The sequence below is a fragment of the Cnephaeus nilssonii genome (genome assembly GCF_951640355.1).
Source record: "Cnephaeus nilssonii genome assembly, chromosome: 18".
Lineage (NCBI taxonomy): Eukaryota > Metazoa > Chordata > Mammalia > Chiroptera > Vespertilionidae > Cnephaeus > Cnephaeus nilssonii.
In genome coordinates, this window is record NC_137089.1 from 30,934,848 (window position 1) to 30,957,934 (window position 23,087).

The 23,087-nt window shown below is 43.0% G+C and overlaps 1 protein-coding gene across 5 annotated transcripts in view; it reads left to right on the forward strand.

Moving 5' to 3' along the window:
• The window catches only part of FAM110B (family with sequence similarity 110 member B), a 181,560-nt gene that overhangs the window by 53,116 nt on the left and 105,357 nt on the right, over window positions 1-23,087 (forward strand). For 4 of the 5 annotated variants that reach the window (XR_013814925.1, XM_079796097.1, XM_079796096.1 and 1 more), the window contains one exon: window positions 14,318-14,403. The gene's annotated coding sequence lies outside the window, so the exon portion shown is untranslated. Of the gene's footprint in view, window positions 1-8,512; window positions 8,649-14,317; window positions 14,404-23,087 lie in introns of those variants that run through there. The other variant, XM_079796098.1, reaches the window with a different exon arrangement.

A 23,087-nucleotide genomic window follows, 5' to 3' on the forward strand; every position in this document is an offset into this window, starting at 1 on the left:
CATTTGGCCGGGATGTTTTAATTTTGTCATCAGCCAAGCAGGAAGAACTTCGATAATGTCTGCAAAGTGCTGGGCACTCCCTAAATGCTTTCTTTATGTAGTAAATCATTTCTTTGTCCTCATGTTACAGATGAGAAAATTCAAGCGAAGAAAAGTTAAGTAATGTACCCAAAGTTAGCAGCTGGAAAGTAGCTAGATTAGGATAAAATATAAAGGGGTAGAAGATGAGAAGTATTGTTCTTGCAACATAATTTCTTCCAAGGACTATCATTCAGGATATAACCTTGGAAGTTTCTATATGACCTATTTTCAAGACATTGAAAGCGTCAGAAAGGCCCAAGTTGCATTTCATAACAAATTATGTTCTTGTAGTTGCATATTTGTTTAGATAAAAGTCTAATCTTTCAAAGTTTGTAACGTTAAAACACAGTGATGAACGTTCATGCCATGCATACTTGTAGTTCTTCCATGAAGCTTTTGCTTAAAATAGCAGCATGCATTACTCATGGGAGATTATATGCCTTGATGTTGGACAACAGTGTAGAGATGCACTCAAGAACTAGTGCTGATGAGATACAGAACTATTGAAATTATAGGAAAATTTACTTAACTGAAATTTGAAGGCGTTCCACTTCAGAAGACAAAGCTGAAATTTAGGACATCCGTCCACTTATTGTAATTTAAAGTTTTGTAGAAATGATCCGATGGTCAGTAGAGAGAGGGTCTCGTCCTGGGTCCTTTTCATAGTATAGAGATTTTTGATGAGGTAAACAGGCTCACATCCTAGAAGATTTCTATCAGTGTCCGAAAAAAACATGGTATGATTTGAGAACAGAAGGGAAGCTAATAAGCTCAGAACTACTTCTGCAACCTAATTCATAGGTCTTATTAATTGTTATATCTAATTGTTATTACACCTAATTATTATTAGGTTATTATATCTACACTGAGTGGCCACATTATTATGATCTCTGAATGCATAATAATCTGGCCACTCAGTGTGTGTGTGTGTGTGTGTGTGTGTGTGTGTGTGTGTGTGTGTACATGGGCGGTTGGCCGGTCTGCCTGCTAATCGAACTTCTGGTCGAGGGGACAATTTGCATATTAGCCTTTTATTATATAGGATATACATTGAGTGGCCAGATTATTATGCGTTCAGAGATCATCATAATATGGCCACTCAGTGTAATTATTACATTATTATAGATAAAATTATTTAATAATAACACAATTAGTATGCTCAAGGGGTAATTTTTTGTTTGTAGATGTTAAGATGGCTTTTGTTAGCAACATTAATTTTCTTTTTAATCCTCACCTGAGAAGATGTTTTACTGATTTTAGAGAGAGGGGAAGGGAAAGAAAGAGAAACATTGATGTATGAGAGAAACATCTATTGGTTGCCTCACATACTCGCCCCCACTGGGAATTGTACCCGCAACCTAGGTATATGCTCTGACTGGGAGTCAAACCTGAGACCACCCCGTATATGGGACAACGCTCCAACCCACTGAGCCAGAGCAGCAACATTAATTTTCCCAAGGACTATCATTCAGGATATAACCTTGCAGAGCAGCAACATTAATTTTTAACTGCCAGAATGCCCATTCATTTGGACATGTGTGCTCTGATACCAGCAGGTACTTGCACTTATATGAAATGTCTATGTACATCCTACCTCATCAGCTCATGAATGAACCCATGTTTGACTTAAAGATCCATATAAATGTAAATGAAAGGAAGGTGGGAGGTTTTATTTCTAGAGGATGTAAAAGTCATTTTATTATGCAATGCTTAAATTTGTGTGCAGTGAGAGATTTAAAAAAATTCCCTGTAATTGATTATTTGACTTTGTAATTAAGAAATAGTCACTTAGATAAAAATGAGCTGCTCTAGAAGGCAGGTGAATAAAAAAGATGCTTTCCTAAAAAGAATGTGTTTGTGAACTAGAACCCTGAAATTCAGACTATAACCATCATAATGAAGACTTTTCTTAATGTGAGTGCTTTTTGCATAAAAATTTTAAAACTTTCTTGTGTTACCCTAACCCTTTAGTTTTCTCAACTTTGTGGGGAAAATGCCTTTTTTTGCAGGACTACCACATTCCAGCTCTCTTCTCAATTGTGTCCACCTGCACAAAAGCCCTCTGTGGGTTCTTCTTAATTGTGGAATGTAGTGGTTACCATTGCTTTAGCAGGCGTGAGAGTGTGTGTGCTTCTTATAAAAAAACTAGAGGCCTGGTGCACAAATTTGTGCACAGGTGGGGTCCCTCAGCCTGGCTGGCAATTGGGGCCGATTGGGGCCAGCCAGCTGGAGGGAGGGAACATGGGAGGTTGGCTGGCCGCGGGAGGTTGGCTGTGGGAGTGCACTGACCACCAGGGGCAGCTCCTGCATTGAATGTCTGTCCCCTGGTGGTCAGTGCATGTCATAGCTACTGGCCAGTAGTCTGATCGTCAGGTCATAATAGTTACTTAGGCTTTTATATATATAGACTAGCTCAGTATGAGCAGGGGTCATGTTTTTGAGGAGGACAGGTTGGCTGGGTAGTTTTAGGATGTGAGGAGGTCTGGGGGCTGGGCAGACCTATGTGGCCTGCTACCTTTATACACACATGGTACTTGTGCCCTCTGGGATCGGGGTGCTGCATGTTAGGAGGTATGAAAGGTATGAAACATAGCAGGTGTAAATTTTGTTTGTATAAATCTTTCTTAGGGTTAGTGCCATACCTAAGAAAATCTTTTTTCTCTTCTATCATGTGACTTCTTGCTTCTAGATCTAAGAAACCAGTTATATCCTTGGCAAGAGAGGCTGAGCTCATTGGTTTATTATAGAGGCTACAGCGGGAAAGTGGACAAGGAAATGGGGAAAAGGGACCTTGGGAGACCATCCAGCCAAGCACTGTGGTCAAGTACCAGTGACATGCTGTCCAGCCATGCAAGTCTGGGTGGGTCCTGGGAAGTCCCCCCACCAGGGTGTGTGAGCTGCGCTGGATTGTCAGCCTACACATGGATACAATGTGTGAAGTGGTCAGATAGCCAAGGTGGCCAGAGCTTCTGTTCTTAATTTGGTAGCAACTGTGTGAACCATGTCCCACGTGGTTCAGGGTTGGAGATCTGGAGAAGGGCTGTGCGCAAATGATAGAGACGAGACAAGAAATAATAATTTGGAAATTGGGGGCCAGGTGGAGAATCCAACTCTACAGGAAGGACTTTGCTGGTTCCCAGACCTTGCCAACCTTTTATTCAATTTTGGATACACAATATTGCCCTTAGTCAGGCAGGCAATTCCAGTAACAGACAGACAGTCTTAAAGGGCAGTAAATATTAGTAAAGATTTACTCTGAGACTATTTGGTCAGGAAATTGCTTGAACCACCATTGTCTCGACTAAACAATCAGTTCATAACTCTGGCCCTTGCCAGGGCTCAAGGTTCACCAGTGTTCTGGGCTCCTTGTTTACACTTCTCTGATAGTGAAGACAATGGGTAGCTTCCAACAAGCAACAGCTAGCCATTGGAAGCAAGCCTCCCCTCGAATTCAAAACTCCTTAGTTGTCTCATTGTTTCCTACCCTTCCATTGCCCTTCACCAGTACTATAAAATGTGAATCACTAGAAGGGAAAAAAGGCTTTGAGGAGACACTAAAAGATGCCCAACTGGATTATAAACTGCACCCCACAGAGAGGATTCATGCAGTCTATGTATGTATGTAGCCTGGTAAGACACTTATCCAAACATAAGCATCTTTCTCAGCAGGAGGCTTCGCAGAGGGCCCCCAGAGCTGACTATACAACATGTCCCACACTGACATACAAAGGAACTTCGGAGGCCCTATTCAGGCAGGGGGGTCACTTCGTGGTAAACAGGTCTGATGCTAAGAATCTGAAAAGAGGGAGGAGCCGAGGGCCGCGCATGCCCTTTGGAGCCGCTGGAGTAATTTCCTGCAGCCTGATTCAGTTTTTCTCAGCCTAGCCACCTTATAACTGCATTGAGTACCCAGATGCCACATTCTTTAAAAAAGCCGATGTGTGCGTGTTCTGAACAGAGAAGGAAGGGGCACCAGTTACCCATTTGCTTGCCCAGCAGTTGTCCTACAGCTCCTGGTAGCCAGAGGAGACTTCCACATCTTGGACATTCATTCTTCTTCCTCATAGTGGGGCGTGGGTGGTGTGCTAGAACCCCTCGCACGTAGGCTTGGGGGAGCCGCTTGCTAGCATGTCTGCCCAGTTCCACCAGCAGCAGTGAGTTCGTGTTGGTGGCCTGAAACGCCACCGTGGAAATGCTCCATACAAGCTGTCTATTCCATCACTCACTGGCCCGTCACTCTATACGGGGGCCACCCAGGACTGTTGGCCCCTTCCCCCACTCCTGGCAGCGCCGGGGCATAGACCTGAGCTGGGGGCACCGCAGCAAATGGGAGAAATGTCAGCCTTGGTGGCCCAGCTTGTGATCGGGCCTCCCCCCGCCCAGGCAGGTCCCTGTTCCTCAGAGCAGAAACCACTGCCCTGGGCCCCTTCCAGCGAGATGGAGTTTCACAAACAACCGAAATTGAGACACTTCTGGTCAGAATATTCTGACCAGTCTGAAGTTGTGTGGAGAAATCATTTCATTTGCAAGGGGAGAAAGCTGAACGTTCTGTTGGAACTTCTCAATACACAGGCCCTCCTCTCCTCATTCTCCCAGGTTAGAGAATCCCAACAGACCTTGAAGAAACAAACCCCTTCAGTGAGGTCAACCATTTCTCTGGTGACCGCCTGCTCCTACTTTAGCCCAGTGTAGCACATGTGAAATGTACACGCTTTTCTTCTTTGTGCTATGAAGGCTGAGCAAGGGTTTTGACCTGGAAGATAACGGGAACCTATTACTAGAAAGCACTTGGGGGAATGAATCAGCCATCAGATTTCCAGAGGGCTTTGACTACCGCTTTTCCTCCTCTTGTGGGAGCTGTTCCCAGCTGTCTGCACTCCGTCCTGTGTCCTTGGGTCTTGGGCTCTCCAGGACCTTGCCTTTCACGCACACTCCAGCCAGAAGCCTCCTTCAGTCACAGAGCCCCCTCTCTATGCCCACTTACGTGCTCTCATAGCAGCCTGCACGTCCCAGCAGTTTCCCCACCAGAACCACTCAGTTGTTAATGAGTCACTTAATGTTTATCCTCCCAATGAGAATGGACGGTCCAGTGGGAATCAGAATACTGTCTCCCTGCCTTCAGTGTCCCCAATGTCCAGCACCGTCCTTGCACGTAGTAGGTGCCTAAAGCTATTGAGTCCATGAATGCTTTTTCAGATTCAAGGAAGAGTTGATTGAAGTTCAAAGATAAAAGTGCTATTCCCGAGATTAAAAAAATATACAGGCTCACCTAGTCGAATGGTAGTAAGAAAGTTTACCAATAAGCTAATACTCAATCTCAGACAAATATTTAGTAAATATGCCGAAAGATAAGACCTAAGAAAGGACAGTGACCTTTTCTTAGGATGCGTCTGCTTAATGTCTTATACAAAACAGGCCTGAGACAAATTAAACAGCTTTTTAAAACAGTGCCCTTTTTTGAGCTCGCAGTCTGTTAAATGAAGAGGAAGGCAGAGCTGTTGGCTGTTTCCTAAATAAATGCCTAGAAGTGTTACTAGTCTGTATCCTGGCAGCCTCCAGGGAGCTGTGCCTTAGGCCAAATCACGGAAGCCAATTCCTCTTGGAGTTGGAGCTCCTGATAATGGTGATTGCGCTTTGATAGTTCACGTGGACGATGCTTCGAGGTGGCTCATGCAGCAGTTTCTTTAGAGGCGTGTCTCCATCTTGTTTTGCAAGTTTGTGTTTGTGTCTACATTTGTACACCATTTTTCACTCTTGAATTTATGGACCGTGAGTTTCTTTGCTGTCTTCCCCTTAAAGTTTATGAGCCATACCATTCCTTTCTCTGGTTTATTTCCCAAACAGTCTATGGTATACAAAGATTGAAAAATGCCTCTGAGTCAGTCTTCCTTTTCCATGGCTACTAATTAATCCCTGGGAATATTTGGTTTCTTAGAGCAGATCATAATGGTTGTTGAGGATGTTAGCATTTTGTAAAGGTTTTCCAGTAAAAATCAAAGCAAAACAAGACTAGAGAAATGAGAAGTTGGCATATTATCACTGGATTGGAGCTTGACTGGTAGAACATACCAATTTCTGGGAATTATGGAAAATAAATTTTAAAAAATTTTAAAATTCACCCACTGAATAATTATAAAAGCATTGTTTATTAAAATACATTTCATTTTCAAAATTGCGCTATAGCTGTTAAAGTCTGTATACATTTTGGGGGGACACCCTGTGTTTTTATTGACTTTGAGAGAAAGAGAGAGAGAGAGAGAGAGAGAGAGAGAGAGAGAGAGAGAGAGAGAGAGAGAGAAAGACATCAATTGGCCACCTCCTGTACATGCCCAGACCGGGAATTGAACCCTCAGCCTTTTGGTATATGGGACGACCCTCCAACCTATTGAGCCACCGATCCAGGGCCGGAAAATAAGTTTAACATATTAACAGATTTGGTTAATATCACCCCAGGACTATTAAATTTGTAGAACGTAGTTACAAGAAAGGGAGAACCAATAAATATATAGGCTGCAGGGACAGAAGTTGCATTTGTCTGGCTACCTTCTCTCCCCTTTTCACATAAATCTGTCGTTTTAAATTTAATCAAACACCTCATTAGAAACTTTCCTTGGTTTATATTTCATAGAAAACACTTTTCAAATATATAATATCATTTAATCTATATTGCAAGTCATTAGTGAAATATAATTGTAAGCCCTTAATTTCCTGAAAATTCCTTTAAGATTGGTTCATATAGAATTAAGTGAAACTAGAGAGTGTTACTTAGCCAAAAAGAAGTTGGGGAAATAATTTTGGTTATCACAGTGAATCCCCATAACAGCTCTGTATGATTAATCAAGGCTGCCACCAGCTTGTCACTATGAATTACTTCTAAATGGTGTTTCTGACAACACTGTACCATAGAGAAGTGTTTAGACACTTCTTTTTTCGAGTTGTGTGTTACTGGGAAAGAAGATAGACAATATGATGTGGTGAAAAGATTGCTGCTATTAATAACAGCTTAATTTAGAACTCACTCTGTGCCAGGCCCTGTCCGAATCCTACTAGCTCATTGTCAATCCTGCAAGATGTCTCCCATTTTTGCCTCTGAGACCCAGAGGCATCCAGTCACTAGTCCCGAGTCACACAAGTAGGAAGTAGCGGATCCAGAATGTAAACACAGGTGGTATGGCTGTTAGAATGTACGCTCTTCACCCAGGCTTCAAACTGCCTCTCGCAGGATTTGGCTCCTAGAACTAATTTTACCATTAAATTGTGCAGTGGGCAAACTTTTCTGTTGTGGAAAATATTTGCTGTAAATATGATATGGAAGGGCTTGTGAAAACTCAAGGAGGTCAAGGGGCATACAAGCAAGAAGTACACAGACCATTTCCTTAAGAGATAAATTTTAACATACACAATGTGGTCGTGTAAGCTTTTCAATGTGACCCCAATATATTATCAGACTGACTATATCATCAAGTGCTGTTTGATTATTAGAAATCATAGAAGTTAACAGAATTTACTTTGAAAATTGGATATGCATTTTTTTTCTTAGTATGAGTTCTACTCAACTTTATTCTCCGAACAGATTCAAAATAAGATATCTTATTTGATAGCTGGTCATCATTTTAGGCTTAATCTAGGCAAAGTATTTAATACTTTATTGAAGATCATCCAAAAACTCCACAATAATTTTAACTCCATAATCATTTTACCTGGATTCAAGAGTAGGCAAATTTCTTTTAAAAAATTTTTACAGTGATTTCTGGTATCCTTTCCATCTCTTGTAGCTCTAAATTATTATTGATTACTCTTCTCAGGAGTATGATTTTGGCACCTTGATGAGCACTTTTCCACTATGCATGGAAATTACATGGGATTTCAAAGTCTATTGGAGACTAATTAGCACTTTAGGACAAATAAGTGGCAAATTGCTAATCAGGGTAAATAAAGTAAGACTCAGATTTTACAGCACTAGCACTAATACCTTCGCGGTATTGATTTTGCCATTTATTCTCCGTGCCGGAATCTGCAGTGCAAGTCAGCTGGACTCGATGTGAGGGGTAACCACGCTTTGTTTCTCTAGATTGGAGGAAAAACAAGAATGCACTTTAAAAATCACTTACAGTTTATAAGGTGGCACATTAATCCCCAGAATGACAGGAAATCAAGATGATGTTGTCTTTGGGGTTTAATTTATTAAAATTTAATTTGCTCATGTGCTTTGCTCCAGTAGCTCTTGTGCTAGCAAACTAGCTATAATTAGATTAGCAGCCTGCTAAACGCTGGTGACAGCCTGCGCCTCAGAGAGCATGTGCTGGATTCCGCCTGAGCCTCTCCTCATTGGCTGCTAGCATCGCTGCTCGCCAGCTTGATAGGTTTCCACTGTACTCCTTATGCATCGGAGACATAGATACAGAGATACTCCACTGTGTTCTGGCAACGGTGGTGGAGGTGCTTAGCTGGTAACGTTACGGGAGGAGGAAGGCACTGAAGAGAAGGCGTTCTTCTTTGTTGTAGAGCATCGGCAGTCAGCCACTGCCAGCTGCCAAAGGAGATCAGTGAGGAAGTTTCAGTTCATGGTAATTACTCTGAGTCTTTATCTCGCAGGAAAAAACCCAGGCATGCATGAAACGAAGCGCGTTCATCCTGTCCTCTGTTTCATTTGATCCTGCTTTTTTGTTAGTAGCATGCCTAGTCTGGCGTTCCGTCCCAAAATATGTTCTCCGGGGGAAGGCTTGGCTGGCCAGCAGCTACTCGGTTCATGAAGGAAGATTGTTTTTACCTGGATCCAAGCGTGCATGTGCCGGGGAGTGGTTCTTATTGGTTCTCTTCTGTTTGGGGAAGCCCGAGGTTGCATCGATTGAGGTGTCTTGGGAGGTGCGTTTCAGTCCCCGGCTGACTGTGTGTGCACGGAGCCCAGGCTCTCCCGAATAAGGAGCAGTCTGGGAGAGTTCAGGGAAACACACGTGAATTAGGACAGGGCAGCAGTTCTGAGGCCAGTGCAGGGTCCTGGGGGAAGTAAGTGCTATTGTTTCTTCAAAGCTGAGTGCCGCCTTCATTTTGGATGCTTTTCTTTGTTTCACCGTTGTTAGTTTGCATGAAGCCTTCAGACCACGAAGGGTGATAGCATATCTCATTCTGCCAAAAATAGGTATAGGTGTGTATTCACCTGTGCCGGAGAGAATTTTTGATTCCGGGCTTTGTTTAACAGGGATGTTGCTTTTGGAGTTGAAATTAATCGCAGGGAGGTGGGGTTCTTACCACTCAGACTGATGTTTGGCAACGTTTTGAATCTTCTGTTAATGGTTGCCTGGATTATTTTCCACCTCAGATAATAAGTAATCTTAAAATTCTGTAATAAAGAAGGTACATTCTGAAGGAAACCCATTTAAATGGCCAAGGCTGAGCTTCAAGAAACCCAAACAAGTGCATTGATTTTGCTTCTCTGTGTACCTTCTCCATCGACGTCTCTTTTATTTCAGGAGAGCCCCCTGCTACCATTTAGTCCTCAAACTTAAACATGGATATGCTCACCGTATCCGATTGTGGAGACCACAGAAACTTGTGTATTGAGTCACCAGTCACACGGCTGGCCGGCTGCCACCATGCGTCTGCTATCCGTGGAGAGCCCAGTGATATCTGAAAGCCGGCAGGAATTATTCCCCTGCTCCTGAAAAGCCAAACGTGGCCATTTAAGTACTTGGTTTAAAAAAAACAAAAACTGCTTTGATTTAAAACCGTATACGGGTTACAGGGGTTCCGTGTATTGTTTGGTAGAGGAAAACTTCAGATCACTAACTCTGCTCCACGGCCCCTCCCCACACCCCTCCCTAGTCCATTCTGAAGGTAATAACTCATCCAACGTAATATTTCATTCCAATTATCAGTCTTAAGGAAAAAAATAAGGAATATTATGAAAGTTTGTCACTTATTGTAATACAGTGTCATCTATAATAAGAAAGGTTGATAGTCATCTATTGTGATACAGGCTCTCTATGACTTTAAGCGATCTGCAGTGCTTAGTTTTAAGGAACCATGTGTGCTGAAATGAACATGAGAAGGGGTGCTCTACTGAGCACTTACTTCTCCTTTGGACCCCCTTGGAACAAACCCCACCTCCTTCCGATTCCAGAAGGTGGCAGAGCAGTGGTGGAAAGCGCAACGATGTTGCCCTTGTTCACGTGTGCAGACCCTGCTCTCCCGGTTCACTCCCTCATTCTCTGTATCCACAGTAAGGCTTGGGCACTCGTTTGGGGAAGAATAAATTGATGTCATTCTATAATCGTCTCCCCCTCTTCATCTCCTAAACTGCTTCCTAAATTACCTTGGTCTTCAAGAATTTCTAAGAAGGAGAGTGCCTTAAAAATAAACTAGTGTTTCCCTGGCCAATGTGGCTGTTTATTGAGCACCCTCCTGTGCTTGGAAAGGTTGCTGGTTGGATTCCCAGTCAGGGCACATGCCCAGGTTGCAGGCTCGACCCCATTTGGGGGCGTGCAGGAGGCAGCTGATGCTGATGGATGTTTAACTTTCCTCTCTCTCTCTCTCTCTCTCTCTCTCTCTCTCTCTCTCTCTCTCAAAATAATTTTTAAAAATAAATTATTGTCAGGCGTAAACATGGTTCTAGTAAACCTCCTTTTATGAGCTTAGCCCTGTGTTAAGCTGTGTGCCACCGAAGCTGTGGGGGGTATTCTAAGTGCTGTTGACTCCCAAGGGCTGGGTCTTAAAAGACTCTTGGTGCCTGGAAGGAACTTCTTTAAAATGTAACATAAATGGTACGTGTATATTGGGTAATGCACTGTGATGGCCTACAGGGCCTTCCACCATATACTTAAAGGGGCATTTTTCTAATAGCACCAAATAAAATGTTACTTACATTTTTTTGCAAAACCTGCACTTTTAACCTCAGCTGAATCACATCTTACCTTTTTAAAACTACATTAAAAAGAATCTTCATATACTTCTGAGATAAGAAAGTAAAAAGTACATTTCTTGGGCACTTTAAAATTTTGCTCTCTCCCCTCCTTGTAATCTCATAGCTCTTTACTGATGAGCGAATGACATTTCTGACCCATCAAATAGGTCTATTAGCATGAACTAGAGTACAAAACATATAGTATTTTTAAATTAAAACAGTCTCGGTTATAAGTAAGACTTTCGAACTTTTTCTCCTAGAGGCTTATAAGCACAGCCGTAAAAGTGGTCATCAGTTTGAAAATGAAAAGTCACTTCCTGTAGAATATGATGTGCACAAAGCAGCTGGGCTGAACAAGGCCTGAACTGATTGTGACAAGGAAGGAGCCCTGGGTCGTACCTGCTATTGGATGGAGGAGTATGCGTGGCTGTGTGGCTGGCCCCTTGGCCATCCGTGATATGAAAAGAACTGAGGGAGATCTGTCGTTAGCAATCAAGAAATATTTCAGGGTTGACCCTCCTAAAGTTTCCTGGATTGAAAAAACATTCCAAGAGACCTTAGGCCTGTCATCTAAGTGTATTTATTTTTTCTTTCATTATTTTGTTCAATAATTAGAGGCACCTACCCTGTACTAGGTTCTGTGCTAGGTTCTGTGCTAAGTCTCAGCCTGAGAAAGATGGGAGACACAGCCCACCCCGCAAGCAACAGCCTACTTAGGGGAGAAGCAAACAATAATAGGGAGTGTAAAGAGCAGAACAGGGCACTTAGCTTGGTGAGTGCATGCAGGGTGACCAGTTCTCTACAAAGGGGACTGGGGGGAGCCAGAAGGCTTCAGGAGGGGAGAGCTAGTAGTGCCTGATCCAGAATGAACTGTTTCCCATCCATCTTGTACTACATCCACTACCGTTAATGTTAAGTGGGGGTCAGTGTGGGCCACAGATCTGTTCATATATATATTAAATTGACTTTCAGTTTCACCATGTGTCTTATTTGTGACCTGTATTAAATGTAACAAATTGATCCCTGGACAATGTGGGGGTTAGGAACACTGAATCCCACACAGTCCAAAATCCACATATAGCTTTTAACTACCTAAAAGCTTAACTACCCTCATTATCCGCGGGGCATTGTCTCCAGGATTCCCGCCCCCCCCCCCCCCCCAAGATACCACTATCCGAGGATGCTCAAGTCTCTGATATAAAATGGCCTAGATTAATGCATACAGTCAGCCCTTTGCATCCATGGACTCCCAAGTGAGGATAAAAAACAGTACAGATATTTATTGAAAAAAAAAAATCCATGTGTAAGTGTGGACCTGCACAGTTAAAAACAATGATCAGTGGTCAACAGTAAAAAATGTAATTTTTTCTTCTAACTCTTCTAAGAATACACATTAGATTATTGCATGGAAGTCTTTTTATTTGTTTTAATAGATTTACATCACATGGGATTTGAACATTTTTTAAATGTATGTAAAAGTTTAAAAATGCATCTCAAAGGACTTACAAAATACTTTCATTACTCTTGTACTCTTAAGTAATTTAGGGATAATTTCTGAAATTGTTGGCATTGCCAGGGATTATCATTTGTTGTTGGATGCCTTTTGACTCTTTTATTTATTTAACCAGACTCTTTTATTTATTAAAATCATTTGTTTTGTACATGCTTATTAAAGACAAGCTTGTAAAATGTGGGCTTCGGTTATAACACATTTAATCTTACTATGACTAAGGCCTTTTGCTTTTCTTATACACTTAATTGAATTTAGACATATTTTAAATCTTGCCACATTTGGAAGGCAAGTCCACTATCAGGGTCACAGGTAAAATGTGTACATGAAAATCGATTTTCAATGCTGCAGGGCATGCAGTCAGAGATCCCTCCTACTTCTGTAGTGTTTTACCCTGGTCAGGCTTCCACACTTCCTTTTTCACAAGCCATCCTTCCCCAGCCATTACTCCCTGAGTGGGAAGGGTCCTCAGAGCTGATTGTCAAAGGCAGCAGCTCTCCAGCCCTGATGGCCTTCCTCCTGTGTCCCCCTGTCTCTGACTGCTCCTTCCCAGTCTCCTGTCCTACCCACCTGTTTTTGTGTGTGTGTTAATCCTCACCCGAGGATATTTTTCCATTGATGTTCAGAGAGAGTGGAAGGGAAGGGGAGAGACATAGAGGGAGAGAAACATTGATGTGAGAGAGACACATCGATTGGTTGCCTCCTGCACATGCCCTGACCAGGGCCAGGGATCGAGCCTGCAATCCAGGTACATGCCTTTGACCAGAATCAAACCTGGGACCCTTCAGTCTACAGGCCGACCCTCTATCCATGAGCCCAACTCGCTAGGGCTCCTACCCACCTTTTAAGTAGATATTCCCCAAGGTTCTTTCCTTCATTAGCTTCCTGTCACCTGCTTTCCATTGGTTGGTTCATCCATTGCCACAGACTTAGCTGCCACCCTTGTGTCCCCCCTTCGGGCCCTGGCTGCCCTCCTCTGCCAAGAAATTGCTTCCCTCAATAGGCCCATGGCTCATGTCCTCACTGCCTTCAGGATTTTGCTCAGATGTCTCCACCTTCCAGCCCAGTGGGACATTCTGAGATGGTATCTATTATATTTAGTCTCCTCTTTCTGGAGTATAGACTCAGAGGTCAGAGATTTTGGTCTTAACCCCCAGAGCCTAGAACAGAACTTGGTTCCTGAGTGGGCCTCTGGTTCCTGGTCTGAAGTGGGGGTTGTGTACCACATGGGCTCTAAGGCCCTTTGAAACTCTTAACACCCTGTCTATCAACCTCGGGTGGACTGACTCAGTTCCAGAAATGAGATGGAATCCTGGAAACCTTTATTTATGTGACTTCTCACAACTGGATGTTTATATTCTCCTTTCTGTATAATTGCTGCCTAAGGTTGAATGTTTCCTTAAAAAATACAGCTGAGCCCTGGCTGGTGTGCGCAATGGTTGAGTGTTGTCCTGTGTACTGAAGGGTCTCAGGTTCGATCCCCAGTTGGGGCATGTTCATGATGCAACCAATCAATGTTGCTCTCTCACACTGATGTTTTTCTCTCTCCCTCTCCCTTCCTCTCTCTCTGGAATCAATGAAAACCATATCCTTCAGTGAGAAATTTTTTTAAAAACACAGTCAAAGGAAGCAAAACACTTGGCTTTAAATGAAGTTTATAAAAACTAACCCATTTTGGTTTACCTTCATGTTTGTTATTTGTATTTTAAAACTTACTGAGTGAATTTTAAAAGAATTATCATTTTCTGTTGCTATATATATTTAATAAACTGCCTATTTCTGTCAAATAAAACAACAATAGCAGTCTTTTCTTTCTCTAATTTCAGATACTTCCTGCTGCAGCGAGTACTTTAAGAAAGGAAGGATTCCCGTGACTTCTGCCTACCAGCCCTGAAGTACTCATTCCTTTCAAGTAAGTATATTGCTTTGCTTTGACCCATTCTCAGCAGAAGTTATTGATTTTCTCTGAAAACCTGTGTCATTATTACATTAAGACGATGAGGCAAGGTTTCAGATAGTTTGCTGTCTGGCAAAAAAAAAAAAAAAAAAAAAAAGAGTCCACTCCTTTCAGGTCCCTGCTGGCATCAAATAGTAGTAATGGTGATTTGCTTTCCACGATGTCTTCTACAGTTTACAGTTTTCAGAGCTGTGTTGTATTTACCAGTAACCAGGTGGGTAGCCATGTATGGATGTGAAGACTATGTAAAACATGGGTATCTTTACCCTGCAGTGAGCAGGACACTGTCTGTGGCTGGGGAAATGAGGTGGTGTTTTCTGACACACCAAATAGTGTGGGACCAGCACCAAGTGCCCTGGGAGTTTGGGGAGGGAGATCTTCACAGGATGGCCTCTCAAAGGAGGCCATGTGGAGATGGGGGGACCTATGTGCCAGCCGAGGGACAGCCTGAGAGGGGGGCAGGTGCTGGAGGTGTGTGTGCACCATGGAAGACACTGCTGGGTACTTTGCCCCACGTCCACGCCGCTCCCAGGTGATGGAGAGTCTGAGGCTTCCTCTGACCAGACCCATGAAGGAGCTGAGGAAGTGGACGAACTTCAAGGTCCCGATGTCCCTCCTCTTCACAGGGCCTGAGAGCTCAAAATCACCACGTGAGGAGATTGGGAAGGTTTCTGAAATAGAGAGACAGCTCTCTGGCTAAGTCATGTCTGCAATGACTTGAAGAGTGGTAAAGGGCAGCCCTCATGAGAACACAAAGCCTTGCCCCTCTCGTGGTTCTCAGCACCTCTCTTCTCATACCCAGCCACGTGATGTTAATGCTCACCGAACCAGCTTCTGACAGCAGGTCATTTTGCTGCTCCTAGTGGCCAGGAAAGGATTGGGGGCGGGGGGGGGGGGTGAGTAAACATGGATATAACCTTACCTTCCTGCTCACCACGGCTAATGGACTTTTCTACGCCTCAGTTTCCCATATGCCAGCAAGCTAGTCGGGGTTTGGGGAAGGTTACATGGCATAGTTCTGGAAGTGCCTGACACACATAGACATTGGAGAAGTGGAGGCCCCTCCTTCCTCCCTCCCAGGGGAACTATCTGGAGAAGACAGTCAGTTCCCTTCGCAGGCATAGCCATCTTGAGCTTTGTCAGTATCATTATTTAGCTGGGTCCTGCTTCGGGAAGATTAAAAAGGGTTTAATCATGTGATTCATTAACACAATGTCACCTGGGTTGTCGACACTAAATCCTGGCCCCTACATCTAATTCTCAAGTAGATCACTGTGTACAAGTTACTTGAAGTTGGTTTTATATCAGTTTTCCCATAAATAAGATAGGAACATGTAGTGCTTTAAAAATTATTGTGTAAAGAATAGTTTTTGTCTTATTGGCCAAATGTTTTCTACTATTTTGGGCCATTTTTGCATTTAAAGTTCATTAAAACTGCTTCTTTTCTGGGGTCTTATGAAGACACGTGTATTATATTGTCAACTTTTTTCACTACTCCTCAACTGATGTACTTAAGATTGGTTCTTAGAATACAAAATGGATCCTTCTTAAAAGTGGTACCGTACCATGTTAAAGAAACTAAAAAGAAAATGAAAGCATAAAATGACCTTGTAATAGTCTTTCAGTCAAACTTTTTGAGTTTTTTCAAATTATAATATAAAACCTCCTGTGTAAGGTATGTATGTGTAAGTCATCTTTAAAGGAATACAGACACCGATTTCTATGCATTATTCATGTGACTGGAATTTCAGGTTATAATGTTCCCTTTGGTTTTAGTTTCTTCTTATCTTCATCAAACTTAAGTAACTGATAGTTCCTCTTGGAAAGTTTCCTTTTTCACAACTTCCCTGGGAGGGCTTTTTGTTCTTTTATAGCATAAGTGGTAGGTACTTGAGAAATTGCTGGGAGCAAAAACAAACCTTTGCAGATTTTTCTGTGTGTGTGTGTGTTAAATGGTCCTGACCAAAAATAAGTGCTAGTTTTCCCCAAACACCGTTTTTCTCCATTTCAGTGTTCCCTAAAGTTGGTCCTCCATCGAGAGTGATTTGTTCCTTGTCCATGACTCATCTGTCTTTCACGCCAGCATCTCTCTGACTTTTGCCTTTTCCTAGATCAGCTCTTTGCCAAGTGAATGACTCAGAGCTCAGGTTCCACCAGGACAGTCAGGTGTGGCTCCTCCAAAGCCATCTGAGCTGACCTTGAGCAAGGTGTCCTTGGGAGCCAGGGAGAGCCAGCCACAGTAATGAGACCCATGCAGACAGTCGAACAGAGCCAAACTCTTGACCTTGTGTTCGCTGCTTATATATGAGGAGGGGACATTCTTCAGAAAAAGTAACTAGGATTTTAGTTGTTTTATTCTGCTTACTAGTATTTACAAGAATTCAGTAGGCTGCTGAAAGCATAGACATAAGGCTGTTCCCCTCTCTAAAATAAAATACTCTTATATTCACATGGAAAGTATAGTTCTGTTTTTGAAGATTTAACATATATTTATTATGAAGTTCAAGAGGCCACTATTGATTACAATTAAATTGTTAAATTACCAATTTATTTGGCATATTTAAAATGCTAAATTTTTAATCAAGTGAAAGACAAATTCTATAAATTACTGTGTGCACCTAATTTTTTAAAAGTTACGCATGACTATTGCAATATAAATCAGTCCATTGTCAGTGTCGTCATAGCTTTCCTACAAAGATCAGCAGAAACATTATCTGTGGAAAGTCTGTTCTCGGAGAAGGTTCTGGAGGCACCATGTGCTTCATCACAGTCTTCGCTTACCCACCAGAGCAGATATTGGAATCTTCATTGAGTAGATGAGGATGCCAGAATTAAAGAGTTAAACCTCATACCAAAAGGGAACCAATGATAACACATGTGCTGGGTATAATACCCAAGTGTCCTGAGGCTCTTCTATAAAACCCTTACCAGACCTTTCAGACCAGCTTACTTCTGTGTGATAATGGGTCACAAATGGAATGGGAAAATTGGTTGGGGAAGCTGGATCTCTGGTGGAATATTCTAGAAACCACAGAAAGTCTTCAATTAATTAAATAAGGGAAGAGAACTAAAAAGTCAAGGAATGAGAGATGGAGACAGCACACCCACTAGAGATACAGAGTGATTGCAGTTATGCCAGGAGAAAAGCTAGACTGTCAAGACTTCTATTCTTTATTCTCCAACCTGTTAAGTGTCTGCTCTTATTAGTAGGTATGGATTGAGAAAGTGTTCCTGTGTTCTGGCTCCTCAGAGAAGTTCAGAGAGATGTGAAGTCCATCAGGACTGTGTGATTAGTGAGCATCAGTATCCTCTCCTCTCCTCACCGGTCTGTCTCTTTAACAGCCTGTGCAATTATAGCACTCTTCCACAGTGCTGTGGGTGGAATATTCGTGTCCCCTGCCAAGTCATCTGTTGAAATCCTACTGTCAATGTGATGGGATTAAGAGGTGGGACCTTTGGGAAGTGGTTAGTGCCTTTATCAGAGAGGCTCAGAGAGGTCCGTAGCCCTGTCTGCCCAATGAGGACACAGAGAGAAGTCAACAACCCAGAAGAAGGCCACCACCAGAACACACCGTGCTGGCACCTTGACCTTGGCCTGCCAGCCTCCAGAATTGTGAGAAATAAATGTTCATGTTTATGAGCCGCCCAGTCTGTGGTATTTTGTTATAGCCACCCAAACACACGAAGACACCTAGGTTGAAAGTGGTCTCTATTTTGGGGTAGTGTTTGGACATACCTCCTCTCATAGCTTCACATATCTTTCTTGGTCTATCCTTAGGCTGAAATGTATGTCTTCCTTGTACTTGAGTGTTATGGGTCTAATTCTCAATAAGACACATTTAAAACAGAACTGCTAAGCATTACTTCTGGTCAAAGAGAGACAGTTGTCATCATAATAGTCAGTGAGAAGGCCCTTCCTCTGCAAGGGAGCCCTGGTGAGTAACTCCTGGTGCTGGACCACATAGGCCCACTCAGGCATCAAGCCCTGCTGACTTTTCCTCATGCATCATGCATTTACATTGCTGTCCCTTAATCAACCACTAATGACTAAGCCTTATGCTGGTCAGCCTGCCTCTAGGATGGCTCGATAGGGTGGAACATTGGCCCATGCACCAAAATGTTGTGGTTCAATTCCCGGTCAGGGCACATACCTGGATTGCGGGTTTGATGCCAGGTTGGGGCATGTATGAGAGGCAACCGATCAATGTTTCTCTCTCACATTGATGTTTCTCTCTCTCTATCCTAAACATTAAACTAATCAAAGTAGGGAGTAATCAAGGCATAATTAGCTTTATCAAAGGCCCTTTAAATCTGGACTTCTGAAATCAATCAAAATATGTATTTTTAAAAAAGAGATGAAAAAACTATTTTGAAGCATCACTAAAATGACAATTAGCCTATAGTATCAGAGTTTTAAGTGATATAAGATTCTCATGTTTTCCTTCTATCCAGACTTAAAATACGGATTTGTTTACAAAATCCTGCTTAGATACAGTTCTGTTTTTTTAGCTCAAACTGAGTGTTCCCTAGAGATTCATGCATTCAACATTCAACAACTCAATTAGTTGTGATTGGCCCAAATTCAGTAATTGCCATATCCTTTCATTTGGAGGAGGTACCATCTCACAGGACCACACATCAGAGCTGATGCAGAATAGGGAGTTAGTGCAGCCGTCCACTGTGCACACTTACAGGCATCATGTTCTACGTGTAAACCATTCATTGTTTCCATAACAAATGTGGATTTGGTGCCTCAGGCACCTGGGGTCCAGTGGGGATAAGAAATGTTTCCTGTCCCGGAGTCACATTCTCAGTCATTCCTGTGAAGGGATAACAACTTTAGAGTGACGACTATTTGTCCTGGAGTTGGAAGTGAAGAAAATGTGAGGTTCAAGAAAGTGAAGGGTTCTAGGCAGAACTGAAGCCTGATTTTGCAAAAGAGTAGTGTGGCTAATTCAGTAATAGTTCATTATACGACAGGAAATATTCCACTACTGAACTCTGCAGTCAAAGCTATGGTCTATTCTAATAGACCGTAGGAGGGTCAGTGAATGCCAGGGGTCTTTTCTATGTGTTTTGAGAAGTCTGCGGCCTGTTTTTCCTGAGGGTCAAGACTCCTCTGGAGGCATGCTTGTGACCAAGACCTTGTTGGCTGACCTTCCCATCTCCTATGGAGGAGAAAAGAAGGTAGTGGAATGTATTGCTGATATGCACCTCACTTAAGAGATGGAAAAACTGCCCTAGCTGGTTTGGCTCGGTGGATAGAGCATTGGCTTGTGGACTGAAGGGTCCCAGGTTCAATTCTGGTCAAGGGTACATGTCTGGGTTGTGGGCTCGATCCGCAGTGGGGGGCGTGCAGGAGGCAGCCCATCAATGATTTTCTCTCATCATTGATGTTTCTATCTCCCTCTTCCTTCCTCTCTGAAATCAATCAAAATATATATATTTTTAAAAAGATATGAAAAAACTATTTTGAAGCATCACTAAAATGACAATTAGCCTATAAATAGTATCAGAGTCTTAAGTGATATAAGATTCTCATGTTTTCCTTCTATCCAGTTTAGAAGGAAAAAATGGAATCTCAATTTTTTTTCAATCATGACTTCTTACTGGTAAGCTTAACGCCCTGAATACCTACCAGTCTCTCTCTCCCAGGTGAAGAGGGGGTAAGGAAGCTCCACTCTTCACCGGTTCGTGCGGATTACTTCCCAAGAGGTTCCTCTCAGGCGCCAGTGGAGTTTTCATAGCACCATTGCTAGGAGAAATATGGTAAATATTCCCACCCAGTAGCATTAGATTCTAAGCAGAGCCCATGTAATAGCGCTCACCTTCTGTTCTCCCAGGACCCCCTCCCAGTGTAAGGACACTGCCTTATAGGGTAGGTCAGCATGGTCGTCCCTGGTCATAGGAGGCATGCAGGGGCCGGGCAGACGGATACATGACTCTCTTCCCCAGCCCACTGCCATCTCTGCATCTCAGGCTCTGCATCCGTGCTCTAAACCTGGCAGCAGATGGCAAAATTAGGAGAAAAAGCAGGGCTTCGTTTTCTCTCATTCTCCTCTTTTATTTGTGGCTCAACATTTTATCTTGTACTTGTAAGGAAAAGACAGCCCCCTCTTTCATCTCTTGGTCATGCCCCTCCATTGAGTACAAGAAAATGTTGGAAAGCTAATTCCTTTATAGATTTAATTTACACATTTGACCGTTGGCTTGTCATAAACCAGGATGATGCATACGTTTCTTGAACCTGAGCCTGAAAAAGTTTCACTTTAGGAAACTGGCACCTTTTAGAGAGGATAATGCATTGCCCTGAAGTGTACCTGGCACATGAATTTAGAAAGCATTTTAAGACTTACGCTCACTTTCTCCCCAGAAGTATACACTAGATATATATTTTTTCTCTGCTTTGAACCCGCCAAGGACTTGTCCCCATTATGTAATGTGCTGCATTCTGCTTTCCTATAGCTGTTACTCCTCACTGCCTGCCTTGAGTGCTGCCTGCCTGCTCATGTGGCATTGCCCACTGCACTGGTGTCCATCGGCTGTGTGCAGTGATAATTGTCCTAACTGGACCTTCAGCCCTTCTGAGGAGAGGGGTCTCCAGGACTGGGAGGTCTGAGTAAATTGCATCATGCGGAGCCTTTGAGAGCATCTCTCTCTCTTACTGTTAACATCCTTTGCTCACTAAGCAATCGATTGAGAGATTAAGAAAAGTGATATAGTATGTTGTGACTTTAAATTTCCCATTCAGCCCTAACCAGTTTGGCTCAGTGGATAGAGCATCGGCCTGCAGACTGAAGGGTCCCAGGTTTAATTCTGGTCAAGGACATGTACCTTGGTTGCAGGCACATCCCCAGTAGGGAGTGTGCAAGAGGCAGCTGAATCGATGTTTCCCTCTCATCGATGTTTCTAACTCTCTATCCCTCTCCTTTCCTCTCTGTAAAAAATCAATAAAAAATATATATTTTTTTAAATTTTCCCATTCAGAAACAGGAAATTGAGAGATCCCTTGAAGACATTTTAAGCCAGATCTGCAGCATTTTAGGGTTTCTCATGGGATCTTATTAATGGTACCTGACATTGTACATGTTTGCAGTGTACCTTACTAATCTTAAATACAACTGTGTTTCATAGCACTTTATATATTACACATTTGCACCCAATTGCTCTCTTACTTTTAAGATCTCTTACTTTTAAGACTTTTATTGAGACCCGGTTTTGAAGTGCTATCTGAAGTGTTGTTGCATTTTTAAAGTAATAAGCAGTTTTTATTACTTTATTGGCCACTTTGTTGGCACGTCGCCTCCTTCGGAAGTGAGACCACTGTGTGCTTCTTAGGGTATTTTGTAGGGAGTGCCACTTCTGTTTGAAACCTGTGCATTCTTGCTGCAATGTGCAGAATCCTTCACAAATTGCCTTCTTCAGTCTCCAGCCCCCTCACTGGTCAGCAATGGGTGCTGATGCTCTGAGTGCATTTCAGTCTGGCGTGTTTCCCAGTGGAGACAGGGGGATGTCAGTGGGCAGGTAGCTCCGGGATGTGATGACTTACATGACAGGTCGCTCAAGCAGAAGACTGGTTGCTGGTGTTGTGCTTAGCCTTTATTGGGCACATCCGGGGACCAGCTGTGATGCTGAGTCCTTCATGTGGATCATCTCCCGCAGTTCTCAGGACGGGTCGTTGTCAGCACAAAGCAGGTAATCCTGGGGCGAGATTCGAGCCCGTGTTTGTCTGGCTGCGGATCCAGCTTCCTCACACAAGTTGCCAGAGTGTGTCGAGTGTGATGGTTTTGTGTGCCAGGTGTTTCTCAGACTCTGGAGATAATATTTTTCTCTTTATTTAGGAACCATAGTCTCTTGGCAGATCAGATGTACAAAAGGTTTCTCAGAACGAAATAATTTGCTGCAGGTGCCAACCAAGCGATCACGTCAGGTTTGTTGGTCATCGTGGCCGCAGAGAGACCAGTGCTGTGCATCGCCGCGGTCCTCATCGCGGGGCCTTGGATGTTCCCCTGGCATCTGGGACCCAGGTCTCTGGTTCGCTCCCACTTCTCTGATTTGAGGCACTGATACAGCAGCAGCAATTTGTTGTGTTTTTTTGTTTTTTGTTTTTTGTTTTTTAATAAGACTAACACATTTTACAAAGATCTTGCACTTGAACAGCCTTGATGGGTAAGAGGAACTATTGTCTGGGTTTTATAGATGAGGCAACAGAAGCAGAGGAGAAGCATGCCTTCTCAAAATTCCGTGGTTCCCAACTGGAAAAGCCAGACCACAAGCCCCTCTGCCTCCTTCTACATCACAAATCGAAAACGAGACCTCTGCCAGGGACCAGCCCCTCACTTGCTCGTTAGTTGAAGGAAGGAATTCAACTTCAGCAGTGGCTTTCAAACTCTGTTCCCTGGAGTACTTGACTAGGGGGTTTCAAGGCTGATGGAGCCTTGAGATGGGAGGCCCTGCTCCAGCCAGAACCACTCAGCATCTGTCTATTTTCGGTGCTGATGATATTCCACAAAGTCTTTACTTCGGGGAAGCTTCTGAAGCTAAAAATACTTTGAAGACTACTGAACGTCAAGGTTCTTATTGCATTCTGAGCTCTAGCCTTTAGGGGCCTGTGCCAATTAAAAAAGAAAATCAATGAA